Source organism: Strix aluco, unplaced genomic scaffold (assembly GCF_031877795.1).
Source record: "Strix aluco isolate bStrAlu1 unplaced genomic scaffold, bStrAlu1.hap1 HAP1_SCAFFOLD_41, whole genome shotgun sequence".
In the NCBI taxonomy this organism is placed as follows: Eukaryota; Metazoa; Chordata; class Aves; order Strigiformes; family Strigidae; genus Strix; species Strix aluco.
Window position 1 is genome coordinate 2027539 of NW_027436552.1, and position 23275 is coordinate 2050813.

A 23275-nucleotide genomic window follows, 5' to 3' on the forward strand; every position below is an offset into this window, starting at 1 on the left:
GTTCTGGAGAGCTTGCAGAGCACTGGGGAAAGGCAGGCAGAGAATTCCCTGATAGCACCTTCTCTGTGCCTGGGAAGTAGAAGTGTTCACATTGTTTCGCACAATTGCCTTTGTGCAGAAAACACTAACACTTGTTCAGAACAAAAGAAAGCACAGAGCCCCAGATTCTATGTTGTCCTGGAGAGCTTGCAGAGAACTGGGGAAAGGCAGGCAGAGAATTCCCTGCTAGCACCTTCTCTGTGCCTGGGAAGCAGAAGTGTTCACATTGCTTCGCAGAATCGCTTTTGTGCAGAAAACACTAACACTTGTTCAGAACGAAAGGAAGCACAGAGCCCCAGATTTGCTGTTGTGCTGGAGAGCTTGCAGAGCACTGGGGAAAGGCAGGCAGAGAATTCCCTGCTAGCACCTTCTCTGTGCCTGGGAAGCAGAAGTGTTTACGTTGCTTCGCAGAGTCGCCTTTGTGCAGAAAACACTAACACTTGTTCAGAACAAAAGAAAGCACAGAGCCCCAGATTCTATGTTGTCCTGGAGAGCTTGCAGAGCACTGGGGAAAGGCAGGCAGAGAATTCCCTGCTAGCACCTTCTCTGTGCCTGGGAAGCAGAAGTGTTTACGTTGCTTCGCAGAATCGCTTTTGTGCAGAAAACACTAACACTTGTTCAGAACGAAAGAAAGCACAGAGCCCCAGATTTGCTGTTGTCCTGGAGAGCTTGCAGAGCACTGGGGAAAGGCAGGCAGAGAATTCCCTGCTAGCACCTTCTCTGTGCCTGGGAAGCAGGAGTGTTCACATCGCTTCGCAGAATCGCTTTTCTGCAGAAAACACTAACACTTGTTCAGAACAAAAGAAAGCACAGAGCCCCAGATTTGCTGTTGTTCTGGAGAGCTTGCAGAGCACTGGGGAAAGGCAGGCAGAGAATTCCCTGCTAGCACCTTCTCTGTGCCTGGGAAGCAGAAGTGTTTACGTTGCTTCGCAGAATCGCCTTTCTGCAGAAAACACTAACACTTGTTCAGAACAAAAGAAAGCACAGAGCCCCAGATTTGCTGTTGTTCTGGAGAGCTTGCAGAGCACTGGGGAAAGGCAGGCAGAGAATTCCCTGCTAGCACCTTCTCTGTGCCTGGGAAGCAGAAGTGTTCACATTGCTTCGCAGAATCGCCTTTGTGCAGAAAACACTAACACTTGTTCAGAACAAAAGAAAGCACAGAGCCCCAGATTTTATGTTGTCCTGGAGAGCTTGCAGAGCACTGGGGAAAGGCAGGCAGAGAATTCCCTGCTAGCACCTTCTCTGTGCCTGGGAAGCAGAAGTGTTCACATTGCTTCGCAGAATCGCCTTTGTGCAGAAAACAGTAACACTTGTTCAGAACAAAAGAAAGCACAGAGCCCCAGATTCTATGTTGTCCTAGAGAGCTTGCAGAGCACTGGGGAAAGGCAGGCAGAGAATTCCCTGCTAGCACCTTCTCTGTGCCTGGGAAGCAGAAGTGTTCACATTGCTTCGCAGAATCGCTTTTGTGCAGAAAACACTAACACTTGTTCAGAACGAAAGAAAGCACAGAGCCCCAGATTTGCTGTTGTCCTGGAGAGCTTGCAGAGCACTGGGGAAAGGCAGGCAGAGAATTCCCTGCTAGCACCTTCTCTGTGCCTGGGAAGCAGAAGTGTTCACATTGCTTCGCAGAATCGCCTTTGTGCAGAAAACACTAACACTTGTTCAGAACGAAAGAAAGCACAGAGCCCCAGATTTGCTGTTGTTCTGGAGAGCTTGCAGAGCACTGGGGAAAGGCAGGCAGAGAATTCCCTGCTAGCACCTTGTCTGTGCCTGGGAAGCAGAAGTGTTCACATTAGTTCGCAGAATCGCCTTTGTGCAGAAAACACTAACACTTGTTCAGAACAAAAGAAAGCACAGAGCCCCAGATTTGCTGTTGTTCTGGAGAGCTTGCAGAGCACTGGGGAAAGGCAGGCAGAGAACTCCCTGCTAGCACCTTCTCTGTGCCTGGGAAGCAGAAGTGTTCACATTGCTTCGCAGAATCGCTTTTGTGCAGAAAACACTAACACTTGTTCAGAACGAAAGAAAGCACAGAGCCCCAGATTTGCTGTTGTTCTGGAGAGCTTGCAGAGCACTGGGGAAAGGCAGGCAGAGAATTCCCTGCTAGCACCTTCTCTGTGCCTGGGAAGCAGAAGTGTTCACATTGCTTCGCAGAATCGCTTTTGTGCAGAAAACACTAACACTTGTTCAGAACAAAAGAAAGCACAGAGCCCCAGATTTGCTGTTGTTCTGGAGAGCTTGCAGAGCACTGGGGAAAGGCAGGCAGAGAATTCCCTGCTAGCACCTTCTCTGTGTCTGGGAAGCAGAAGTGTTCACATTACTTCGCAGAATCGCTTTTGTGCAGAAAACACTAACACTTGTTCAGAACAAAAGAAAGCACAGAGCCCCAGATTTGCTGTTATTCTGGAGAGCTTGCAGAGCACTGGGGAAAGGCAGGCAGAGAATTCCCTGCTAGCACCCTCTCTGTGACTGGGAAGCAGAAGTGTTCACATTGCTTCGCAGAATCGCTTTTCTGCAGAAAACACTAACACTTGTTCAGAACAAAAGAAAGCACAGAGCCCCAGATTTGCTGTTGTTCTGGAGAGCTTGCAGAGCACTGGGGAAAGGCAGGCAGAGAATTCCCTGCTAGCACCTTCTCTGTGCCTGGGAAGCAGAAGTGTTCACATTGCTTCGCAGAATTGCCTTTGTGCAGAAAACACTAACACTTGTTCAGAACAAAAGAAAGCACAGAGCCTCAGATTTTATGTTGTCCTGGAGAGCTTGCAGAGCACTGGGGAAAGGCAGGCAGAGAATTCCCTGCTAGCACCTTCTCTGTGCCTGGGAAGCAGAAGTGTTCACATTGCTTCGCAGAATCGCCTTTGTGCAGAAAACACTAACACTTGTTCAGAACAAAAGAAAGCACAGAGCCCCAGATTTGCTGTTGTTCTGGAGAGCTTGCAGAGCACTGGGGAAAGGCAGGCAGAGAATTCCCTGCTAGCACCTTCTCTGTGCCTGGGAAGCAGAAGTGTTCACATTACTTCGCAGAATCGCTTTTGTGCAGAAAACACTAACACTTGTTCAGAACAAAAGAAAGCACAGAGCCCCAGATTCTATGTTGTCCTGGAGAGCTTGCAGAGCACTGGGGAAAGGCAGGCAGAGAATTCCCTGCTAGCACCTTCTCTGTGCCTGGGAAGCAGAAGTGTTCACATTACTTCGCAGAATCGCTTTTGTGCAGAAAACACTAACACTTGTTCAGAACGAAAGAAAGCACAGAGCCCCAGATTTGCTGTTGTCCTGGAGAGCTTGCAGAGCACTGGGGAAAGGCAGGCAGAGAATTCCCTGCTAGCACCTTCTCTGTGCCTGGGAAGCAGAAGTGTTCACATTAGTTCGCAGAATCGCTTTTGTGCAGAAAACACTAACACTTGTTCAGAACAAAAGAAAGCACAGAGCCCCAGATTCTATGTTGTCCTAGAGAGCTTGCAGAGCACTGGGGAAAGGCAGGCAGAGGATTCCCTGCTAGCACCTTCTCTGTGTCTGGGAAGCAGAAGTGTTCACATTGCTTCGCAGAATCGCTTTTCTGCAGAAAACACTAACACTTGTTCAGAACAAAAGAAAGCACAGAGCCCCAGATTTGCTGTTGTTCTGGAGAGCTTGCAGAGCACTGGGGAAAGGCAGGCAGAGAATTCCCTGCTAGCACCTTCTCTGTGCCTGGGAAGCAGAAGTGTTCACATTACTTCGCAGAATCGCTTTTGTGCAGAAAACACTAACACTTGTTCAGAACAAAAGAAAGCACAGAGCCCCAGATTCTATGTTGTCCTGGAGAGCTTGCAGAGCACTGGGGAAAGGCAGGCAGAGAATTCCCTGCTAGCACCTTCTCTGTGCCTGGGAAGCAGAAGTGTTCACATGGCTTCGCAGAATCGCTTTTGTGCAGAAAACACTAACACTTGTTCAGAACGAAAGAAAGCACAGAGCCCCAGATTTGCTGTTGTCCTGGAGAGCTTGCAGAGCACTGGGGAAAGGCAGGCAGAGAATTCCCTGCTAGCACCTTCTCTGTGCCTGGGAAGCAGAAGTGTTCACATTGCTTCGCAGAATCGCCTTTCTGCAGAAAACACTAACACTTGTTCAGAACAAAAGAAAGCACAGAGCCCCAGATTTGCTGTTGTCCTGGAGAGCTTGCAGAGCACTGGGGAAAGGCAGGCAGAGAATTCCCTGCTAGCACCTTCTCTGTGCCTGGGAAGCAGAAGTGTTCACATTGCTTCGCAGAATCGCCTTTGTGCAGAAAACACTAACACTTGTTCAGAACGAAAGAAAGCACAGAGCCCCAGATTTGCTGTTGTCCTGGAGAGCTTGCAGAGCACTGGGGAAAGGCAGGCAGAGAATTCCCTGCTAGCACCTTCTCTGTGCCTGGGAAGCAGAAGTGTTCACATTGCTTCGCAGAATCGCCTTTGTGCAGAAAACACTAACACTTGTTCAGAACAAAAGAAAGCACAGAGCCCCAGATTCTATGTTGTCCTGGAGAGCTTGCAGAGCACTGGGGAAAGGCAGGCAGAGAATTCCCTGCTAGCACCTTCTCTGTGCCTGGGAAGCAGAAGTGTTCACATTGCTTCGCAGAATCGCTTTGGTGCAGAAAACACTAACAATTGTTCAGAACAAAAGAAAGCACAGAGCCCCAGATTTGCTGTTGTTCTGGAGAGCTTGCAGAGCACTGGGGAAAGGCAGGCAGAGAATTCCCTGATAGCACCTTCTCTGTGCCTGGGAAGTAGAAGTGTTCACATTGTTTCGCACAATTGCCTTTGTGCAGAAAACACTAACACTTGTTCAGAACAAAAGAAAGCACAGAGCCCCAGATTCTATGTTGTCCTGGAGAGCTTGCAGAGAACTGGGGAAAGGCAGGCAGAGAATTCCCTGCTAGCACCTTCTCTGTGCCTGGGAAGCAGAAGTGTTCACATTGCTTCGCAGAATCGCTTTTGTGCAGAAAACACTAACACTTGTTCAGAACGAAAGGAAGCACAGAGCCCCAGATTTGCTGTTGTGCTGGAGAGCTTGCAGAGCACTGGGGAAAGGCAGGCAGAGAATTCCCTGCTAGCACCTTCTCTGTGCCTGGGAAGCAGAAGTGTTTACGTTGCTTCGCAGAGTCGCCTTTGTGCAGAAAACACTAACACTTGTTCAGAACAAAAGAAAGCACAGAGCCCCAGATTCTATGTTGTCCTGGAGAGCTTGCAGAGCACTGGGGAAAGGCAGGCAGAGAATTCCCTGCTAGCACCTTCTCTGTGCCTGGGAAGCAGAAGTGTTTACGTTGCTTCGCAGAATCGCTTTTGTGCAGAAAACACTAACACTTGTTCAGAACGAAAGAAAGCACAGAGCCCCAGATTTGCTGTTGTCCTGGAGAGCTTGCAGAGCACTGGGGAAAGGCAGGCAGAGAATTCCCTGCTAGCACCTTCTCTGTGCCTGGGAAGCAGGAGTGTTCACATCGCTTCGCAGAATCGCTTTTCTGCAGAAAACACTAACACTTGTTCAGAACAAAAGAAAGCACAGAGCCCCAGATTTGCTGTTGTTCTGGAGAGCTTGCAGAGCACTGGGGAAAGGCAGGCAGAGAATTCCCTGCTAGCACCTTCTCTGTGCCTGGGAAGCAGAAGTGTTTACGTTGCTTCGCAGAATCGCCTTTCTGCAGAAAACACTAACACTTGTTCAGAACAAAAGAAAGCACAGAGCCCCAGATTTGCTGTTGTTCTGGAGAGCTTGCAGAGCACTGGGGAAAGGCAGGCAGAGAATTCCCTGCTAGCACCTTCTCTGTGCCTGGGAAGCAGAAGTGTTCACATTGCTTCGCAGAATCGCCTTTGTGCAGAAAACACTAACACTTGTTCAGAACAAAAGAAAGCACAGAGCCCCAGATTTTATGTTGTCCTGGAGAGCTTGCAGAGCACTGGGGAAAGGCAGGCAGAGAATTCCCTGCTAGCACCTTCTCTGTGCCTGGGAAGCAGAAGTGTTCACATTGCTTCGCAGAATCGCCTTTGTGCAGAAAACAGTAACACTTGTTCAGAACAAAAGAAAGCACAGAGCCCCAGATTCTATGTTGTCCTAGAGAGCTTGCAGAGCACTGGGGAAAGGCAGGCAGAGAATTCCCTGCTAGCACCTTCTCTGTGCCTGGGAAGCAGAAGTGTTCACATTGCTTCGCAGAATCGCTTTTGTGCAGAAAACACTAACACTTGTTCAGAACGAAAGAAAGCACAGAGCCCCAGATTTGCTGTTGTCCTGGAGAGCTTGCAGAGCACTGGGGAAAGGCAGGCAGAGAATTCCCTGCTAGCACCTTCTCTGTGCCTGGGAAGCAGAAGTGTTCACATTGCTTCGCAGAATCGCCTTTGTGCAGAAAACACTAACACTTGTTCAGAACGAAAGAAAGCACAGAGCCCCAGATTTGCTGTTGTTCTGGAGAGCTTGCAGAGCACTGGGGAAAGGCAGGCAGAGAATTCCCTGCTAGCACCTTGTCTGTGCCTGGGAAGCAGAAGTGTTCACATTAGTTCGCAGAATCGCCTTTGTGCAGAAAACACTAACACTTGTTCAGAACAAAAGAAAGCACAGAGCCCCAGATTTGCTGTTGTTCTGGAGAGCTTGCAGAGCACTGGGGAAAGGCAGGCAGAGAACTCCCTGCTAGCACCTTCTCTGTGCCTGGGAAGCAGAAGTGTTCACATTGCTTCGCAGAATCGCTTTTGTGCAGAAAACACTAACACTTGTTCAGAACGAAAGAAAGCACAGAGCCCCAGATTTGCTGTTGTTCTGGAGAGCTTGCAGAGCACTGGGGAAAGGCAGGCAGAGAATTCCCTGCTAGCACCTTCTCTGTGCCTGGGAAGCAGAAGTGTTCACATTGCTTCGCAGAATCGCTTTTGTGCAGAAAACACTAACACTTGTTCAGAACAAAAGAAAGCACAGAGCCCCAGATTTGCTGTTGTTCTGGAGAGCTTGCAGAGCACTGGGGAAAGGCAGGCAGAGAATTCCCTGCTAGCACCTTCTCTGTGTCTGGGAAGCAGAAGTGTTCACATTACTTCGCAGAATCGCTTTTGTGCAGAAAACACTAACACTTGTTCAGAACAAAAGAAAGCACAGAGCCCCAGATTTGCTGTTATTCTGGAGAGCTTGCAGAGCACTGGGGAAAGGCAGGCAGAGAATTCCCTGCTAGCACCCTCTCTGTGACTGGGAAGCAGAAGTGTTCACATTGCTTCGCAGAATCGCTTTTCTGCAGAAAACACTAACACTTGTTCAGAACAAAAGAAAGCACAGAGCCCCAGATTTGCTGTTGTTCTGGAGAGCTTGCAGAGCACTGGGGAAAGGCAGGCAGAGAATTCCCTGCTAGCACCTTCTCTGTGCCTGGGAAGCAGAAGTGTTCACATTGCTTCGCAGAATTGCCTTTGTGCAGAAAACACTAACACTTGTTCAGAACAAAAGAAAGCACAGAGCCTCAGATTTTATGTTGTCCTGGAGAGCTTGCAGAGCACTGGGGAAAGGCAGGCAGAGAATTCCCTGCTAGCACCTTCTCTGTGCCTGGGAAGCAGAAGTGTTCACATTGCTTCGCAGAATCGCCTTTGTGCAGAAAACACTAACACTTGTTCAGAACAAAAGAAAGCACAGAGCCCCAGATTTGCTGTTGTTCTGGAGAGCTTGCAGAGCACTGGGGAAAGGCAGGCAGAGAATTCCCTGCTAGCACCTTCTCTGTGCCTGGGAAGCAGAAGTGTTCACATTACTTCGCAGAATCGCTTTTGTGCAGAAAACACTAACACTTGTTCAGAACAAAAGAAAGCACAGAGCCCCAGATTCTATGTTGTCCTGGAGAGCTTGCAGAGCACTGGGGAAAGGCAGGCAGAGAATTCCCTGCTAGCACCTTCTCTGTGCCTGGGAAGCAGAAGTGTTCACATTACTTCGCAGAATCGCTTTTGTGCAGAAAACACTAACACTTGTTCAGAACGAAAGAAAGCACAGAGCCCCAGATTTGCTGTTGTCCTGGAGAGCTTGCAGAGCACTGGGGAAAGGCAGGCAGAGAATTCCCTGCTAGCACCTTCTCTGTGCCTGGGAAGCAGAAGTGTTCACATTAGTTCGCAGAATCGCTTTTGTGCAGAAAACACTAACACTTGTTCAGAACAAAAGAAAGCACAGAGCCCCAGATTCTATGTTGTCCTAGAGAGCTTGCAGAGCACTGGGGAAAGGCAGGCAGAGGATTCCCTGCTAGCACCTTCTCTGTGTCTGGGAAGCAGAAGTGTTCACATTGCTTCGCAGAATCGCTTTTCTGCAGAAAACACTAACACTTGTTCAGAACAAAAGAAAGCACAGAGCCCCAGATTTGCTGTTGTTCTGGAGAGCTTGCAGAACACTGGGGAAAGGCAGGCAGAGAATTCCCTGCTAGCACCTTCTCTGTGCCTGGGAAGCAGAAGTGTTCACATTGCTTCGCAGAATCGCCTTTGTGCAGAAAACACTAACACTTGTTCAGAACAAAAGAAAGCACAGAGCCCCAGATTCTATGTTGTCCTGGAGAGCTTGCAGAGCACTGGGGAAAGGCAGGCAGGGAATTCCCTGCTAGCACCTTCTCTGTGCCTGGGAAGCAGAAGTGTTCACATTGCTTCGCAGAATCGCTTTTCTGCAGAAAACACTAACACTTGTTCAGAACAAAAGAAAGCACAGAGCCCCAGATTTGCTGTTGTTCTGGAGAGCTTGCAGAGCACTGGGGAAAGGCAGGCAGAGAATTCCCTGCTAGCACCTTCTCTGTGCCTGGGAAGCAGAAGTGTTCACATTGCTTCGCAGAGTTGCCTTTGTGCAGAAAACACTAACACTTGTTCAGAACAAAAGAAAGCACAGAGCCTCAGATTTTATGTTGTCCTGGAGAGCTTGCAGAGCACTGGGGAAAGGCAGGCAGAGAATTCCCTGCTAGCACCTTCTCTGTGCCTGGGAAGCAGAAGTGTTCACATTGCTTCGCAGAATCGCCTTTGTGCAGAAAACACTAACACTTGTTCAGAACAAAAGAAAGCACAGAGCCCCAGATTCTATGTTGTCCTGGAGAGCTTGCAGAGCACTGGGGAAAGGCAGGCAGAGAATTCCCTGCTAGCACCTTCTCTGTGCCTGGGAAGCAGAAGTGTTCACATTACTTCGCAGAATCGCTTTTGTGCAGAAAACAGTAACACTTGTTCAGAACGAAAGAAAGCACAGAGCCCCAGATTCTATGTTGTCCTGGAGAGCTTGCAGAGCACTGGGGAAAGGCAGGCAGAGAATTCCCTGCTAGCACCTTCTCTGTGCCTGGGAAGCAGAAGTGTTCACATTGCTTCGCAGAATTGCCTTTGTGCAGAAAACACTAACACTTGTTCAGAACAAAAGAAAGCACAGAGCCCCAGATTTGCTGTTGTCCTGGAGAGCTTGCAGAGCACTGGGGAAAGGCAGGCAGAGAATTCCCTGCTAGCACCTTCTCTGTGCCTGGGAAGCAGAAGTGTTCACATTACTTCGCAGAATCGCCTTTGTGCAGAAAACACTAACACTTGTTCAGAACAAAAGAAAGCACAGAGCCCCAGATTCTATGTTGTCCTGGAGAGCTTGCAGAGCACTGGGGAAAGGCAGGCAGAGAATTCCCTGCTAGCACCTTCTCTGTGCCTGGGAAGCAGAAGTGTTCACATTACTTCGCAGAATCGCTTTTGTGCAGAAAACACTAACACTTGTTCAGAACGAAAGAAAGCACAGAGCCCCAGATTTGCTGTTGTCCTGGAGAGCTTGCAGAGCACTGGGGAAAGGCAGGCAGAGAATTCCCTGCTAGCACCTTCTCTGTGCCTGGGAAGCAGAAGTGTTCACATTGCTTCGCAGAATCGCCTTTGTGCAGAAAACACTAACACTTGTTCAGAACAAAAGAAAGCACAGAGCCCCAGATTCTATGTTGTCCTGGAGAGCTTGCAGAGCACTGGGGAAAGGCAGGCAGAGAATTCCCTGCTAGCACCTTCTCTGTGTCTGGGAAGCAGAAGTGTTCACATTGCTTCGCAGAATCGCTTTTCTGCAGAAAACACTAACACTTGTTCAGAACAAAAGAAAGCACAGAGCCCCAGATTTGCTGTTGTTCTGGAGAGCTTGCAGAACACTGGGGAAAGGCAGGCAGAGAATTCCCTGCTAGCACCTTCTCTGTGCCTGGGAAGCAGAAGTGTTCAGATTGCTTCGCAGAATTGCCTTAGTGCAGAAAACACTAACACTTGTTCAGAACAAAAGAAAGCACAGAGCCCCAGATTCTATGTTGTCCTGGAGAGCTTGCAGAGCACTGGGGAAAGGCAGGCAGGGAATTCCCTGCTAGCACCTTCTCTGTGCCTGGGAAGCAGAAGTGTTCACATTGCTTCGCAGAATCGCTTTTCTGCAGAAAACACTAACACTTGTTCAGAACAAAAGAAAGCACAGAGCCCCAGATTTGCTGTTGTTCTGGAGAGCTTGCAGAGCACTGGGGAAAGGCAGGCAGAGAATTCCCTGCTAGCACCTTCTCTGTGCCTGGGAAGCAGAAGTGTTCACATTGCTTCGCAGAATTGCCTTTGTGCAGAAAACACTAACACTTGTTCAGAACAAAAGAAAGCACAGAGCCTCAGATTTTATGTTGTCCTGGAGAGCTTGCAGAGCACTGGGGAAAGGCAGGCAGAGAATTCCCTGCTAGCACCTTCTCTGTGCCTGGGAAGCAGAAGTGTTCACATTGCTTCGCAGAATCGCCTTTGTGCAGAAAACACTAACACTTGTTCAGAACAAAAGAAAGCACAGAGCCCCAGATTTGCTGTTGTTCTGGAGAGCTTGCAGAGCACTGGGGAAAGGCAGGCAGAGAATTCCCTGCTAGCACCTTCTCTGTGCCTGGGAAGCAGAAGTGTTCACATTGCTTCGCAGAATCGCTTTTCTGCAGAAAACACTAACACTTGTTCAGAAGAAAAGAAAGCACAGAGCCCCAGATTTGCTGTTGTTCTGGAGAGCTTGCAGAGCACTGGGGAAAGGCAGGCAGAGAATTCCCTGCTAGCACCTTCTCTGTGCCTGGGAAGCAGAAGTGTTCACATTAGTTCGCAGAATCGCCTTTGTGCAGAAAACACTAACACTTGTTCAGAACAAAAGAAAGCAGAGAGCCCCAGATTTGCTGTTGTTCTGGAGAGCTTGCAGAGCACTGGGGAAAGGCAGGCAGAGAATTCCCTGCTAGCACCTTCTCTGTGCCTGGGAAGCAGAAGTGTTCACATTGCTTCGCAGAATCGCCTTTGTGCAGAAAACACTAACACTTGTTCAGAACAAAAGAAAGCACAGAGCCCCAGATTTGCTGTTGTTCTGGAGAGCTTGCAGAGCACTGGGGAAAGGCAGGCAGGGAATTCCCTGCTAGCACCTTCTCTGTGCCTGGGAAGCAGAAGTGTTCACATTGCTTCGCAGAATCGCTTTTCTGCAGAAAACACTAACACTTGTTCAGAACAAAAGGAAGCACAGAGCCCCAGATTTGCTGTTGTTCTGGAGAGCTTGCAGAGCACTGGGGAAAGGCAGGCAGAGAATTCCCTGCTAGCACCTTCTCTGTGCCTGGGAAGCAGAAGTGTTCACATTGCTTCGCTGTATCGCTTTTGTGCAGAAAACAGTAACACTTGTTCAGAACAAAAGAAAGCACAGAGCCCCAGATTCTATGTTGTCCTAGAGAGCTTGCAGAGCACTGGGGAAAGGCAGGCAGAGAATTCCCTGCTAGCACCTTCTCTGTGCCTGGGAAGCAGAAGTGTTCACATTGCTTCGCAGAATCGCCTTTGTGCAGAAAACACTAACACTTGTTCAGAACAAAAGAAAGCACAGAGCCCCAGATTTGCTGTTGTTCTGGAGAGCTTGCAGAGCACTGGGGAAAGGCAGGCAGAGAATTCCCTGCTAGCACCTTCTCTGTGTCTGGGAAGCAGAAGTGTTCACATTACTTCGCAGAATCGCTTTTGTGCAGAAAACACTAACACTTGTTCAGAACAAAAGAAAGCACAGAGCCCCAGATTTGCTGTTATTCTGGAGAGCTTGCAGAGCACTGGGGAAAGGCAGGCAGAGAATTCCCTGCTAGCACCCTCTCTGTGACTGGGAAGCAGAAGTGTTCACATTGCTTCGCAGAATCGCTTTTCTGCAGAAAACACTAACACTTGTTCAGAACGAAAGAAAGCACAGAGCCCCAGATTTGCTGTTGTTCTGGAGAGCTTGCAGAGCACTGGGGAAAGGCAGGCAGAGAATTCCCTGCTAGCACCTTCTCTGTGCCTGGGAAGCAGAAGTGTTCACATTGCTTCGCAGAATTGCCTTTGTGCAGAAAACACTAACACTTGTTCAGAACAAAAGAAAGCACAGAGCCTCAGATTTTATGTTGTCCTGGAGAGCTTGCAGAGCACTGGGGAAAGGCAGGCAGAGAATTCCCTGCTAGCACCTTCTCTGTGCCTGGGAAGCAGAAGTGTTCACATTGCTTCGCAGAATTGCCTTTGTGCAGAAAACACTAACACTTGTTCAGAACAAAAGAAAGCACAGAGCCCCAGATTTGCTGTTGTTCTGGAGAGCTTGCAGAGCACTGGGGAAAGGCAGGCAGAGAATTCCCTGCTAGCACCTTCTCTGTGCCTGGGAAGCAGAAGTGTTCACATTACTTCGCAGAATCGCTTTTGTGCAGAAAACACTAACACTTGTTCAGAACAAAAGAAAGCACAGAGCCCCAGATTTGCTGTTGTCCTGGAGAGCTTGCAGAGCACTGGGGAAAGGCAGGCAGAGAATTCCCTGCTAGCACCTTCTCTGTGCCTGGGAAGCAGAAGTGTTCACATTACTTCGCAGAATCGCTTTTGTGCAGAAAACACTAACACTTGTTCAGAACGAAAGAAAGCACAGAGCCCCAGATTTGCTGTTGTTCTGGAGAGCTTGCAGAGCACTGGGGAAAGGCAGGCAGAGAATTCCCTGCTAGCACCTTCTCTGTGCCTGGGAAGCAGAAGTGTTCACATTAGTTCGCAGAATCGCCTTTGTGCAGAAAACACTAACACTTGTTCAGAACAAAAGAAAGCAGAGAGCCCCAGATTTGCTGTTGTTCTGGAGAGCTTGCAGAGCACTGGGGAAAGGCAGGCAGAGAATTCCCTGCTAGCACCTTCTCTGTGCCTGGGAAGCAGAAGTGTTCACATTGCTTCGCAGAATCGCCTTTGTGCAGAAAACACTAACACTTGTTCAGAACAAAAGAAAGCACAGAGCCCCAGATTTGCTGTTGTTCTGGAGAGCTTGCAGAGCACTGGGGAAAGGCAGGCAGGGAATTCCCTGCTAGCACCTTCTCTGTGCCTGGGAAGCAGAAGTGTTCACATTGCTTCGCAGAATCGCTTTTCTGCAGAAAACACTAACACTTGTTCAGAACAAAAGGAAGCACAGAGCCCCAGATTTGCTGTTGTTCTGGAGAGCTTGCAGAGCACTGGGGAAAGGCAGGCAGAGAATTCCCTGCTAGCACCTTCTCTGTGCCTGGGAAGCAGAAGTGTTCACATTGCTTCGCTGTATCGCTTTTGTGCAGAAAACACTAACACTTGTTCAGAACAAAAGAAAGCACAGAGCCCCAGATTCTATGTTGTCCTAGAGAGCTTGCAGAGCACTGGGGAAAGGCAGGCAGAGAATTCCCTGCTAGCACCTTCTCTGTGCCTGGGAAGCAGAAGTGTTCACATTGCTTCGCAGAATCGCCTTTGTGCAGAAAACACTAACACTTGTTCAGAACAAAAGAAAGCACAGAGCCCCAGATTTGCTGTTGTTCTGGAGAGCTTGCAGAGCACTGGGGAAAGGCAGGCAGAGAATTCCCTGCTAGCACCTTCTCTGTGTCTGGGAAGCAGAAGTGTTCACATTACTTCGCAGAATCGCTTTTGTGCAGAAAACACTAACACTTGTTCAGAACAAAAGAAAGCACAGAGCCCCAGATTTGCTGTTATTCTGGAGAGCTTGCAGAGCACTGGGGAAAGGCAGGCAGAGAATTCCCTGCTAGCACCCTCTCTGTGACTGGGAAGCAGAAGTGTTCACATTGCTTCGCAGAATCGCTTTTCTGCAGAAAACACTAACACTTGTTCAGAACGAAAGAAAGCACAGAGCCCCAGATTTGCTGTTGTTCTGGAGAGCTTGCAGAGCACTGGGGAAAGGCAGGCAGAGAATTCCCTGCTAGCACCTTCTCTGTGCCTGGGAAGCAGAAGTGTTCACATTGCTTCGCAGAATTGCCTTTGTGCAGAAAACACTAACACTTGTTCAGAACAAAAGAAAGCACAGAGCCTCAGATTTTATGTTGTCCTGGAGAGCTTGCAGAGCACTGGGGAAAGGCAGGCAGAGAATTCCCTGCTAGCACCTTCTCTGTGCCTGGGAAGCAGAAGTGTTCACATTGCTTCGCAGAATTGCCTTTGTGCAGAAAACACTAACACTTGTTCAGAACAAAAGAAAGCACAGAGCCCCAGATTTGCTGTTGTTCTGGAGAGCTTGCAGAGCACTGGGGAAAGGCAGGCAGAGAATTCCCTGCTAGCACCTTCTCTGTGCCTGGGAAGCAGAAGTGTTCACATTACTTCGCAGAATCGCTTTTGTGCAGAAAACACTAACACTTGTTCAGAACAAAAGAAAGCACAGAGCCCCAGATTTGCTGTTGTCCTGGAGAGCTTGCAGAGCACTGGGGAAAGGCAGGCAGAGAATTCCCTGCTAGCACCTTCTCTGTGCCTGGGAAGCAGAAGTGTTCACATTACTTCGCAGAATCGCTTTTGTGCAGAAAACACTAACACTTGTTCAGAACGAAAGAAAGCACAGAGCCCCAGATTTGCTGTTATCCTGGAGAGCTTGCAGAGCACTGGGGAAAGGCAGGCAGAGAATTCCCTGCTAGCACCTTCTCTGTGCCTGGGAAGCAGGAGTGTTCACATCGCTTCGCAGAATCGCTTTTCTGCAGAAAACACTAACACTTGTTCAGAACAAAAGAAAGCAGAGAGCCCCAGATTTGCTGTTGTTCTGGAGAGCTTGCAGAGCACTGGGGAAAGGCAGGCAGAGAATTCCCTGCTAGCACCTTCTCTGTGCCTGGGAAGCAGAAGTGTTCACATTGTTTCGCAGAATCGCCTTTGTGCAGAAAACACTAACACTTGTTCAGAACGAAAGAAAGCACAGAGCCCCAGATTTGCTGTTGTTCTGGAGAGCTTGCAGAGCACTGGGGAAAGGCAGGCAGAGAATTCCCTGCTAGCACCTTCTCTGTGCCTGGGAAGCAGAAGTGTTCACATTGCTTCGCAGAATCGCCTTTGTGCAGAAAACACTAACACTTGTTCAGAACAAAAGAAAGCACAGAGCCCCAGATTTTATGTTGTCCTGGAGAGCTTGCAGAGCACTGGGGAAAGGCAGGCAGAGAATTCCCTGCTAGCACCTTCTCTGTGCCTGGGAAGCAGAAGTGTTCACATTGCTTCGCAGAATCGCCTTTGTGCAGAAAACAGTAACACTTGTTCTGAACGAAAGAAAGCACAGAGCCCCAGATTTGCTGTTGTGCTGGAGAGCTTGCAGAGCACTGGGGAAAGGCAGGCAGAGAATTCCCTGCTAGCACCTTCTCTGTGCCTGCGAAGCAGAAGTGTTCACATTGCTTCGCAAGAATCGCCTTTGTGCAGAAAACACTAACACTTGTTCAGAACAAAAGAAAGCACAGAGCCCCAGATTTGCTGTTGTCCTGGAGAGCTTGCAGAGCACTGGGGAAAGGCAGGCAGAGAATTCCCTGCTAGCACCTTCTCTGTGCCTGGGAAGCAGAAGTGTTCACATTGCTTCGCAGAATCGCCTTTGTGCAGAAAACACTAACACTTGTTCACAACAAAAGAAAGCACAGAGCCCCAGATTCTATGTTGTCCTAGAGAGCTTGCAGAGCACTGGGGAAAGGCAGGCAGGGAATTCCCTGCTAGCAGCTTCTCTGTGCCTGGGAAGCAGAAGTGTTCACATTGCTTCGCAGAATCGCTTTTGTGCAGAAAACACTAACACTTGTTCAGAATGAAAGAAAGCACAGAGCCCCAGATTTGCTGTTGTCCTGGAGAGCTTGCAGAGCACTGGGGAAAGGCAGGCAGAGAATTCCCTGCTAGCACCTTCTCTGTGCCTGGGAAGCAGAAGTGTTCACATTGCTTCGCAGAATCGCCTTTGTGCAGAAAACACTAACACTTGTTCAGAACGAAAGAAAGCACAGAGCCCCAGATTTGCTGTTGTTCTGGAGAGCTTGCAGAGCACTGGGGAAAGGCAGGCAGAGAATTCCCTGCTAGCACCTTCTCTGTGCCTGGGAAGCAGAAGTGTTCACATTAGTTCGCAGAATCGCCTTTGTGCAGAAAACACTAACACTTGTTCAGAACAAAAGAAAGCACAGAGCCCCAGATTTGCTGTTGTTCTGGAGAGCTTGCAGAGCACTGGGGAAAGGCAGGCAGAGAATTCCCTGCTAGCACCTTCTCTGTGCCTGGGAAGCAGAAGTGTTCACATTGCTTCGCAGAATCGCTTTTGTGCAGAAAACACTAACACTTGTTCAGAACAAAAGAAAGCACAGAGCCCCAGATTTGCTGTTGTTCTGGAGAGCTTGCAGAGCACTGGGGAAAGGCAGGCAGAGAATTCCCTGCTAGCACCTTCTCTGTGCCTGGGAAGCAGAAGTGTTCACATTACTTCGCAGAATCGCTTTTGTGCAGAAAACACTAACACTTGTTCAGAACAAAAGAAAGCACAGAGCCCCAGATTTGCTGTTGTTCTGGAGAGCTTGCAGAGCACTGGGGAAAGGCAGGCAGAGAATTCCCTGCTAGCACCCTCTCTGTGACTGGGAAGCAGAAGTGTTCACATTGCTTCGCAGAATCGCTTTTCTGCAGAAAACACTAACACTTGTTCAGAACAAAAGAAAGCACAGAGCCCCAGATTTGCTGTTGTTCTGGAGAGCTTGCAGAGCACTGGGGAAAGGCAGGCAGAGAATTCCCTGCTAGCACCTTCTCTGTGCCTGGGAAGCAGAAGTGTTCACATTGCTTCGCAGAATTGCCTTTGTGCAGAAAACACTAACACTTGTTCAGAACAAAAGAAAGCACAGAGCCTCAGATTTTATGTTGTCCTGGAGAGCTTGCAGAGCACTGGGGAAAGGCAGGCAGAGAATTCCCTGCTAGCACCTTCTCTGTGCCTGGGAAGCAGAAGTGTTCACATTGCTTCGCAGAATTGCCTTTGTGCAGAAAACACTAACACTTGTTCAGAACAAAAGAAAGCACAGAGCCCCAGATTTGCTGTTGTTCTGGAGAGCTTGCAGAGCACTAGGGAAAGGCAGGCAGAGAATTCCCTGCTAGCACCTTCTCTGTGCCTGGGAAGCAGAAGTGTTCACATTACTTCGCAGAATCGCTTTTGTGCAGAAAACACTAACACTTGTTCAGAACAAAAGAAAGCACAGAGCCCCAGATTCTATGTTGTCCTGGAGAGCTTGCAGAGCACTGGGGAAAGGCAGGCAGAGAATTCCCTGCTAGCACCTTCTCTGTGCCTGGGAAGCAGAAGTGTTCATATGGCTTCGCAGAATCGCTTTTGTGCAGAAAACACTAACACTTGTTCAGAACGAAAGAAAGCACAGAGCCCCAGATTTGCTGTTGTCCTGGAGAGCTTGCAGAGCACTGGGGAAAGGCAGGCAGAGAATTCCCTGCTAGCACCTTCTCTGTGCCTGGGAAGCAGAAGTGTTCACATTGCTTCGCAGAATCGCCTTTGTGCAGAAAACACTAACACTTGTTCAGAACAAAAGAAAGCACAGAGCCCCAGATTCTATGTTGTCCTGGAGAGCTTGCAGAGCACTGGGGAAAGGCAGGCAGAGAATTCCCTGCTAGCACCTTCTCTGTGCCTGGGAAGCAGAAGTGTTTACGTTGCTTCGCAGAATCGCCTTTCTGCAGAAAACACTAACACTTGTTCAGAACAAAAGAAAGCACAGAGCCCCAGATTTGCTGTTGTTCTGGAGAGCTTGCAGAGCACTGGGGAAAGGCAGGCAGAGAATTCCCTGCTAGCACCTTCTCTGTGCCTGGGAAGCAGAAGTGTTCACATTGCTTCGCAGAATCGCCTTTGTGCAGAAAACACTAACACTTGTTCAGAACGAAAGAAAGCACAGAGCCCCAGATTTGCTGTTGTCCTGGAGAGCTTGCAGAGCACTGGGGAAAGGCAGGCAGAGAATTCCCTGCTAGCACCTTCTCTGTGCCTGGGAAGCAGAAGTGTTCACATTGCTTCGCAGAATCGCCTTTGTGCAGAAAACACTAACACTTGTTCAGAACAAAAGAAAGCACAGAGCCCCAGATTCTATGTTGTCCTGGAGAGCTTGCAGAGCACTGGGGAAAGGCAGGCAGAGAATTCCCTGCTAGCACCTTCTCTGTGCCTGGGAAGCAGAAGTGTTCACATTGCTTCGCAGAATCGCTTTGGTGCAGAAAACACTAACAATTGTTCAGAACAAAAGAAAGCACAGAGCCCCAGATTTGCTGTTGTTCTGGAGAGCTTGCAGAGCACTGGGGAAAGGCAGGCAGAGAATTCCCTGATAGCACCTTCTCTGTGCCTGGGAAGTAGAAGTGTTCACATTGTTTCGCACAAATGCCTTTGTGCAGAAAACACTAACACTTGTTCAGAACAAAAGAAAGCACAGAGCCCCAGATTCTATGTTGTCCTGGAGAGCTTGCAGAGAACTGGGGAAAGGCAGGCAGAGAATTCCCTGCTAGCACCTTCTCTGTGCCTGGGAAGCAGAAGTGTTCACATTGCTTCGCAGAATCGCTTTTGTGCAGAAAACACTAACACTTGTTCAGAACGAAAGGAAGCACAGAGCCCCAGATTTGCTGTTGTGCTGGAGAGCTTGCAGAGCACTGGGGAAAGGCAGGCAGAGAATTCCCTGCTAGCACCTTCTCTGTGCCTGGGAAGCAGAAGTGTTTACGTTGCTTCGCAGAGTCGCCTTTGTGCAGAAAACACTAACACTTGTTCAGAACAAAAGAAAGCACAGAGCCCCAGATTTGCTGTTGTCCTGGAGAGCTTGCAGAGCACTGGGGAAAGGCAGGCAGAGAATTCCCTGCTAGCACCTTCTCTGTGCCTGGGAAGCAGAAGTGTTCACATTGCTTCGCAGAATCGCTTTTCTGCAGAAAACACTAACACTTGTTCAGAACAAAAGAAAGCACAGAGCCCCAGATTCTATGTTGTCCTGGAGAGCTTGCAGAGCACTGGGGAAAGGCAGGCAGAGAATTCCCTGCTAGCACCTTCTCTGTGCCTGGGAAGCAGAAGTGTTTACGTTGCTTCGCAGAATCGCTTTTGTGCAGAAAACACTAACACTTGTTCAGAACGAAAGAAAGCACAGAGCCCCAGATTTGCTGTTGTCCTGGAGAGCTTGCAGAGCACTGGGGAAAGGCAGGCAGAGAATTCCCTGCTAGCACCTTCTCTGTGCCTGGGAAGCAGGAGTGTTCACATCGCTTCGCAGAATCGCTTTTCTGCAGAAAACACTAACACTTGTTCAGAACAAAAGAAAGCACAGAGCCCCAGATTTGCTGTTGTTCTGGAGAGCTTGCAGAGCACTGGGGAAAGGCAGGCAGAGAATTCCCTGCTAGCACCTTCTCTGTGCCTGGGAAGCAGAAGTGTTCACATTAGTTCGCAGAATCGCCTTTGTGCAGAAAACACTAACACTTGTTCAGAACGAAAGAAAGCACAGAGCCCCAGATTTGCTGTTGTCCTGGAGAGCTTGCAGAGCACTGGGGAAAGGCAGGCAGAGAATTCCCTGCTAGCACCTTCTCTGTGCCTGGGAAGCAGAAGTGTTCACATTGCTTCGCAGAATCGCCTTTGTGCAGAAAACACTAACACTTGTTCAGAACAAAAGAAAGCACAGAGCCCCAGATTTTATGTTGTCCTGGAGAGCTTGCAGAGCACTGGGGAAAGGCAGGCAGAGAATTCCCTGCTAGCACCTTCTCTGTGCCTGGGAAGCAGAAGTGTTCACATTGCTTCGCAGAATCGCCTTTGTGCAGAAAACAGTAACACTTGTTCAGAACGAAAGAAAGCACAGAGCCCCAGATTTGCTGTTGTGCTGGAGAGCTTGCAGAGCACTGGGGAAAGGCAGGCAGAGAATTCCCTGCTAGCACCTTCTCTGTGCCTGCGAAGCAGAAGTGTTCACATTGCTTCGCAGAATCGCCTTTGTGCAGAAAACACTAACACTTGTTCAGAACAAAAGAAAGCACAGAGCCCCAGATTTGCTGTTGTCCTGGAGAGCTTGCAGAGCACTGGGGAAAGGCAGGCAGAGAATTCCCTGCTAGCACCTTCTCTGTGCCTGGGAAGCAGAAGTGTTCACATTGCTTCGCAGAATCGCCTTTGTGCAGAAAACAGTAACACTTGTTCAGAACAAAAGAAAGCACAGAGCCCCAGATTCTATGTTGTCCTAGAGAGCTTGCAGAGCACTGGGGAAAGGCAGGCAGGGAATTCCCTGCTAGCAGCTTCTCTGTGCCTGGGAAGCAGAAGTGTTCACATTGCTTCGCAGAATCGCTTTTGTGCAGAAAACACTAACACTTGTTCAGAACGAAAGAAAGCACAGAGCCCCAGATTTGCTGTTGTCCTGGAGAGCTTGCAGAGCACTGGGGAAAGGCAGGCAGAGAATTCCCTGCTAGCACCTTCTCTGTGCCTGGGAAGCAGAAGTGTTCACATTGCTTCGCAGAATCGCCTTTGTGCAGAAAACACTAACACTTGTTCAGAACGAAAGAAAGCACAGAGCCCCAGATTTGCTGTTGTTCTGGAGAGCTTGCAGAGCACTGGGGAAAGGCAGGCAGAGAATTCCCTGCTAGCACCTTGTCTGTGCCTGGGAAGCAGAAGTGTTCACATTAGTTCGCAGAATCGCCTTTGTGCAGAAAACACTAACACTTGTTCAGAACAAAAGAAAGCACAGAGCCCCAGATTTGCTGTTGTTCTGGAGAGCTTGCAGAGCACTGGGGAAAGGCAGGCAGAGAACTCCCTGCTAGCACCTTCTCTGTGCCTGGGAAGCAGAAGTGTTCACATTGCTTCGCAGAATCGCTTTTGTGCAGAAAACACTAACACTTGTTCAGAACGAAAGAAAGCACAGAGCCCCAGATTTGCTGTTGTTCTGGAGAGCTTGCAGAGCACTGGGGAAAGGCAGGCAGAGAATTCCCTGCTAGCACCTTCTCTGTGCCTGGGAAGCAGAAGTGTTCACATTGCTTCGCAGAATCGCTTTTGTGCAGAAAACACTAACACTTGTTCAGAACAAAAGAAAGCACAGAGCCCCAGATTTGCTGTTGTTCTGGAGAGCTTGCAGAGCACTGGGGAAAGGCAGGCAGAGAATTCCCTGCTAGCACCTTCTCTGTGTCTGGGAAGCAGAAGTGTTCACATTACTTCGCAGAATCGCTTTTGTGCAGAAAACACTAACACTTGTTCAGAACAAAAGAAAGCACAGAGCCCCAGATTTGCTGTTATTCTGGAGAGCTTGCAGAGCACTGGGGAAAGGCAGGCAGAGAATTCCCTGCTAGCACCCTCTCTGTGACTGGGAAGCAGAAGTGTTCACATTGCTTCGCAGAATCGCTTTTCTGCAGAAAACACTAACACTTGTTCAGAACAAAAGAAAGCACAGAGCCCCAGATTTGCTGTTGTTCTGGAGAGCTTGCAGAGCACTGGGGAAAGGCAGGCAGAGAATTCCCTGCTAGCACCTTCTCTGTGCCTGGGAAGCAGAAGTGTTCACATTGCTTCGCAGAATTGCCTTTGTGCAGAAAACACTAACACTTGTTCAGAACAAAAGAAAGCACAGAGCCTCAGATTTTATGTTGTCCTGGAGAGCTTGCAGAGCACTGGGGAAAGGCAGGCAGAGAATTCCCTGCTAGCACCTTCTCTGTGCCTGGGAAGCAGAAGTGTTCACATTGCTTCGCAGAATCGCCTTTGTGCAGAAAACACTAACACTTGTTCAGAACAAAAGAAAGCACAGAGCCCCAGATTTGCTGTTGTTCTGGAGAGCTTGCAGAGCACTGGGGAAAGGCAGGCAGAAAATTCCCTGCTAGCACCTTCTCTGTGCCTGGGAAGCAGAAGTGTTCACATTACTTCGCAGAATCGCTTTTGTGCAGAAAACACTAACACTTGTTCAGAACAAAAGAAAGCACAGAGCCCCAGATTCTATGTTGTCCTGGAGAGCTTGCAGAGCACTGGGGAAAGGCAGGCAGAGAATTCCCTGCTAGCACCTTCTCTGTGCCTGGGAAGCAGAAGTGTTCACATTACTTCGCAGAATCGCTTTTGTGCAGAAAACACTAACACTTGTTCAGAACGAAAGAAAGCACAGAGCCCCAGATTTGCTGTTGTCCTGGAGAGCTTGCAGAGCACTGGGGAAAGGCAGGCAGAGAATTCCCTGCTAGCACCTTCTCTGTGCCTGGGAAGCAGAAGTGTTCACATTAGTTCGCAGAATCGCTTTTGTGCAGAAAACACTAACACTTGTTCAGAACAAAAGAAAGCACAGAGCCCCAGATTCTATGTTGTCCTAGAGAGCTTGCAGAGCACTGGGGAAAGGCAGGCAGAGGATTCCCTGCTAGCACCTTCTCTGTGTCTGGGAAGCAGAAGTGTTCACATTGCTTCGCAGAATCGCTTTTCTGCAGAAAACACTAACACTTGTTCAGAACAAAAGAAAGCACAGAGCCCCAGATTTGCTGTTGTTCTGGAGAGCTTGCAGAACACTGGGGAAAGGCAGGCAGAGAATTCCCTGATAGCACCTTCTCTGTGCCTGGGAAGCAGAAGTGTTCACATTACTTCGCAGAATCGCTTTTGTGCAGAAAACACTAACACTTGTTCAGAACAAAAGAAAGCACAGAGCCCCAGATTTGCTGTTGTCCTGGAGAGCTTGCAGAGCACTGGGGAAAGGCAGGCAGAGAATTCCCTGCTAGCACCTTCTCTGTGCCTGGGAAGCAGAAGTGTTCACATTGCTTCGCAGAATCGCCTTTGTGCAGAAAACAGTAACACTTGTTCAGAACAAAAGAAAGCACAGAGCCCCAGATTCTATGTTGTCCTAGAGAGCTTGCAGAGCACTGGGGAAAGGCAGGCAGGGAATTCCCTGCTAGCAGCTTCTCTGTGCCTGGGAAGCAGAAGTGTTCACATTGCTTCGCAGAATCGCTTTTGTGCAGAAAACACTAACACTTGTTCAGAACGAAAGAAAGCACAGAGCCCCAGATTTGCTGTTGTCCTGGAGAGCTTGCAGAGCACTGGGGAAAGGCAGGCAGAGAATTCCCTGCTAGCACCTTCTCTGTGCCTGGGAAGCAGAAGTGTTCACATTGCTTCGCAGAATCGCCTTTGTGCAGAAAACACTAACACT